Source organism: Hibiscus syriacus, unplaced genomic scaffold, assembly GCF_006381635.1.
Source record: "Hibiscus syriacus cultivar Baekdansim isolate YM2019G1 unplaced genomic scaffold, ASM638163v2 tig00117048_pilon, whole genome shotgun sequence".
NCBI lineage: Eukaryota > Viridiplantae > Streptophyta > Magnoliopsida > Malvales > Malvaceae > Hibiscus > Hibiscus syriacus.
Genome location: NW_024063538.1, coordinates 12,735,040 through 12,740,610, shown reverse-complemented (window position 1 = coordinate 12,740,610; position 5,571 = coordinate 12,735,040). Strand labels below are relative to the sequence as shown.

The following is a 5,571-nucleotide window of genomic DNA, read 5'->3' as shown; positions in this document are numbered from 1 at the left end:
GATAACCATAATAAGCCAATTTGAATCATTTTGTTCCTATTATGGACGATCTAAATCATGGCATCGTGCAACCTTCCATCCGTGTTGTACACTTCGAGCTAAAACATGTGATGCTTTAGATGATACAGTTAATGGGGAAGTATAGTGGTTCATTTACTGAAGCTCCTAGAGCACACCTTCAAGCATTCATGGAAATATACGACTCTTCAACAAAGGGTTCCGAAGGAAGAATTGAAGTTGTTTCCCTACTCATTTCATGAAAAAACTAAAGCATGGCTCAATTCGTTACCATCTGGTGCTATAACATCGTGGAATGAGTTAACACACAAATTTTTACGATTCAACCCTCCAAACATGAATGTTAAGCTGAGGAATGATCTCACATCATTCAAGTAGTTGGAGGATGAGAACTTATATGAAGCTTTGGAGCGTTTCAAGGATTTGCTGCGTAAATGTCCAATGTATGGTTTTTAGTGTTAGACGTAAATGGAAATGTTCTATAATGGATTGACTATGCAAACGCGAATGGTTGTTGATGCTTTTGCTAATGGAGCATTGTTGGATAAAAACTATAATGAACCCTATGTCATACTAGAAAGGATATCCAATAATGACTATTAATATCTCAATACAAGGAATATGATCTAAAGACGTAGTGCTGCAACAGTAGATAATAATGCTATCAATACAATGGCCACACAAATGACAGTATTAACTAAAATGATCAAGAATATATAAAAGTCTAGAGGAATGTATGGGGTAAAGGTTGCATCAATTGAATCTTGTGTTTATTGTGGAGAGAATCATAGTTATAAGGAATGTACACAAAATCATGAATCGGTGTACTTCGTGAGGAATTACAATTGGAATGCCAACCCTAATGCTTATGGGAACGCTTACAATTCAATTATCGGTCTCATCCCAATTTATCTTGGAGAAACCAAAATGTATAGAATCCCAATATGGTGTTGTAATCAAACTTTGGGAATATGCACAACATTATTAGCCTCAGCAACGATACATTCAACAAATGATGCCTCAGTATCAGTAACAATATCAGTCAGTGCAACCATAACAATGCCATAACCAGCAACATTATCAAGGACGAAAATCTAATTGATTTTTATCCTCAATTTCTCTTCAAACCTTGTTAAAGAAATATATTTCAAGGAATTAAGCCATAATTCAAAGTTAGACAACATCGCTAAGAGCCATGGAGAAACAAATGGGCCAATTAGCTAATGCTATGAGTAATAGACCATATGGAATACTGCAAAGTGATAATGAAGTTCCTAAGGCGCATGGGAAAGGTCAATGTAATGAGCATTACAAGGCTATCACTACATGAAGTGGCTTCATATTGGGAAATTAATTGAAGAGTTTAACAAGAAAGATGATGATAGGCATTGACAATAAGAAAAAGATAAGGAATTGGAAGTGGGATTTGAAATGTCCATTGTGGCTTATATAGCAAATGATGCAGGACAATGTAGTAATTCTAGGGTTAAATGTCACTTCAGTAAAAATTAACGAGAGGTAACAGAAAGGACTAAAATGAAAACGAACTAAAAGTTCAATGATTGTATTGTATGTTTCAAAAATTGGGTGACCAAAATGCAAGCGTCCTAAAAGTTTGATGACTATTTATATACTTTACCCTTAATATAATTATTAAATTTTTGAATTACTCTTGTTTTAGTCACTTGGATGTTAAATGCAATATAACATGGTCATGTAACATTTTTTTATTGTTGACATGGATTACTTTTTGCTAACACAACTATTATATATAGCCAATCTTATTTTTCATTATTATTTGATTTTCTTCACCAAAGATGAAAAATTTATAGTTTTATATCTACAACAAAATCATCTTTTTTTCTAATGTATTTTTCGATAACTCAAGATATCGATGAATTTGTCTCAGTTTTTCTACCACTCTATTAATTTAAATTTTAAAAAATCCCATAAAATTCAATCCTAAAACTAAAACACACGAATAACAATACCACTTTAATCTACATTTTTCACCTTCTGATTATCTTAGCTCTTAATATATAGCCCATTTCCTCCTCCATCTTTCTATAATTAGGGTTTAAAAGAAGATTCTCCCTCATCAAAAAAATCATAAATTAATTTTTTTCAAAAAAGAAAGAGGTTTTGAGGCATTTTAAAATATAGATGCTATGTAATAACACATTTAATAATTGAATAATTAAAAATGAGTAATTTAAAAATGTAATGATTAAATTGAAAACTTTCAAAATCTAGTGATAAAATAGAAATGGTGTTAAAATTAAGTGATAATATTTACTATTTATCTTAAATTTTAACTTCAACTTAAAATACCGATTTAAACTACCTGATGGTAGTTTATCCTAAATTAAACTGTCGTTCATAAAGTCATTTTAGCTTTTTAAAACATTGTATTCCCTTGGATAACGTTGTCCGAAAATTTACCTTAGCTTTGTCAAATTTTCGTTGCTGTCCACTATTTTGGCACTATTTCAGTACAATTTGATTACTCCTAACTTCTTCTTCTTCTACTCCACACTCTTTCCGTTTCTATCTAATCCGATTTGATTTGATTTAATTAATTCTTTCTTTCTTATAATGGAAAATTCGAGCCATATGGTAAATTTTGCAGTCCTAAGAAGATTCATCACTACGTTCAAAAAAGATTGTAAAAAACATTCTTCCCCGACGATCCCTTTCGTAAGTTCAAACACGACAGACCATTGCAGAAGTTCAAGAAGACGGTCCAATACTTCATCCCCGTGTTCGAATGGTTGCCTACCTTCAATTTCCGTTTACTCAGATACGATTTGCTCGCCGGCATTACCATTACAACCCTTGCAATCCCTCAAGGGATCAGTTATGCCAAACTGGCTGATCTCCCGCCTATCATCGGCCTATGTAAGCTTCAACCTCTCTAAAGCAAAAAAATAAAGTATGTTTTGGTTTCGGTGATGATGTTTTCATGTGGCAGATTCGAGCTTCGTACCGCCTTTTATTTACGCACTGTTCGGGAGTTCGAAGAACATGGCGGTGGGTACGGTGGCGGCATGCTCGTTGCTCCTTCATGAAACCCTTGGAGCTGCGGTTTCGTCAAAAGATGATCCCACATAGTACCTTCATTTGATTTACACTTTCACTTTCTTCACCGGGATTTTTGAGACTGCTTTAGGGTTTTCAAGGTCCGTCATGCATTTCATATTATACGTGGAACTTTATGTATAAATTATATTGAGGAATATATATGTTAGTGGGGTAAAAAGATATTCTATAAACGAAATTAGGGATGAATAATTTACTCTAATATGGTGGATTTTAAGTCGATTCTATAAAGTCAGATTTTTCTAAAAACAAGTAGATTTATGTTAGATTTTTTTTAAGAAAAAAGACAGATTGAGTCATATTCGAATTTATGATGAAAAATATTCCACCTGATCCTGTCCGAGAATAATAGTATGATTGGTCTTTATATTTTTAGAGATAATTGGTATAATATATTTACATATTTTGCAATTGAATCTCTATTTTACCTAAAAAAAATGAGAAATTTACACACATATATCTATATATATGTGTTAGGTTGAATGTAACTTTTTGCCTTCAAAATCGTTGAGTTTAGTTCGAATGAAAGTTCCCTAAATTCAGTTCGATAAAATGACAGGTGAAGTTGTTTTATGCTCAGATAAAGTTCAAATAAACTAAAAATTCAATCCATGACCATCTCTAAACGAGATTATATTGATGTCATCTATGTTATTTAAGGGTGATAGGTTTCAGGGTCTAGGATTTGTCGTGTTTAGATTTATACTTTAGAGATGAGTGTTATTAAAATAGATATATTTGTATAATTTGAATTTTACATAATATTTATATCAAATAATCTCTCTTATATTAATACAAGAGCCCATTACATTAAAAATTGATGATGATATTTGTTCTTACACGTTATAAATTTGTTCAGACTGGGAATATTGGATGGTTTCTTATCGCATTCGACCATCACTGGTTTCATGGGAGGGACTGCCATATGAATTTGCCTGCAACAATTGAAAGGCTTACTTGGTTTAAAACATTTCACCACTGATACCGACGTCGTTTCGGTTATAAAAGCAGTTTTCCGGTACAAAGACGAGGTGAATTGGTTTGTAGAATTATGAATTGATGAGCAAATTAACCGTTTAATTAGTTATTATGATCTTAATATTAGTTTGTTGGATGGTGAAGTGCAAGTGACAAAGTGTTGTTGCTGGCTTAGTCTTCCTTTGTTTCCTGCACACGGCTCGATATGTGGTGAGCAAATATCTCTTCTAAATAAATCAAACCATCACTCAACATTATCGATCTTATTTTTAATTAAAAGAAATTTATTATACGAAATACTCCTGCTGACAAAAAATATAATCTTTGTTACCATGTATAAATTTATGGAGAAGCAAAGAAAACCAAAGCTGTTCTGGGTATCAGCTATGTCTCCTATGGCAGTTGTTGTGGCTGGTTGCCTTTATGCATATTTCGGAAAGGCTGAGCAACATGGAATAGCAATCGTGAGTTCGTTTTTCCATTATTTCTTTATAATTTTTCTTGGCAAAAGGGTAACTTTTGCCTCTATAGTAGACATAATTTATCATTTTCGTCCCTATCATATTTTTGCGTCAATTTAGCCCTCGATGTTGCTCAATTGCATCATTCTATAACCACTACCCTTAACTTAAAACCCTAAATTATAAACTCTAAACCACAACCCTATTACCTCTAAATACTAACATTTTATAATTTAGGATTTTAGGTTAAGAGAGGGTATAGAGTGATGCAATTAAACAACTTGAGGGCTAAATTGATGCGAAAAAACGATAAGAGCAAAAATGATAAATTTGGTCTACTAAAGAAACAAAAGTGACCCTTAAGCTTTTTTCATCTATCCTATATGTTTCACAGATAATATAAATTAATTCATCAAATATTAACTTTTTTTTCCTTTACTTGCATGTATATTTTTTTATATAAAAAAATTAGTTAAAGGTGGGTGACTTGAAGAAGGGATTGAATCCTATATCAATTATGTAACACTCATCTCCCGTATACTTTTCCATACACGAGATACATATGTCACATCACTTTTAAAACAGTTCCGCATTTGAAACCCGAAAAAATTTGTTCTTTTTATAAAATATTTTAATTTACTAATAATAAAACATGCATTAAACTTAAATAGATAAACAAAAAGTAATGTTCAAACACTTCACCATTTTACATCATGTTAAATCAAATGCTTTTCAGAGCATTTCTAATAAATCTATTACATGCCAACTAAATACATCAAAAGTAGACATGAATGTCGTAATGTTACTGACGAGGCGACACTTGCTTTGATGTTCGATCATCTCCTTACTCCGTATGTATTATAACCTACGTGTGAAATAAACACACGTTAAGTATTTACTTAGCGAGGCAAGACTAATAGTACGATGAAATCATGATATCATTATTTCATATCGATCAAATACCAATTCATTATTTTCAAGTTATTACCATTTCGTTGCGATGCACACGTAGTGC

The 5,571-nt window shown here is 32.2% G+C and overlaps 1 long non-coding RNA gene and 1 other non-coding gene across 2 annotated transcripts; one reads left to right on the top strand and one right to left on the bottom strand.

Moving 5' to 3' along the window:
- Nucleotides 1-363: 363 nt before the first annotated feature.
- LOC120197765 lies at nucleotides 364-470 on the bottom strand. The gene has a single exon (XR_005523301.1). It is a non-coding gene; the product is annotated as a small nucleolar RNA R71 (small nucleolar RNA).
- Nucleotides 471-4,025: 3,555 nt separating this feature from the next.
- LOC120197517 lies at nucleotides 4,026-5,073 on the top strand. Its single transcript, XR_005523274.1, has 4 exons — nucleotides 4,026-4,148; nucleotides 4,240-4,305; nucleotides 4,446-4,559; nucleotides 5,035-5,073. It is a non-coding gene; the product is annotated as an uncharacterized LOC120197517 (long non-coding RNA).
- The last annotated feature ends 498 nt before the right edge of the window (nucleotides 5,074-5,571 follow it).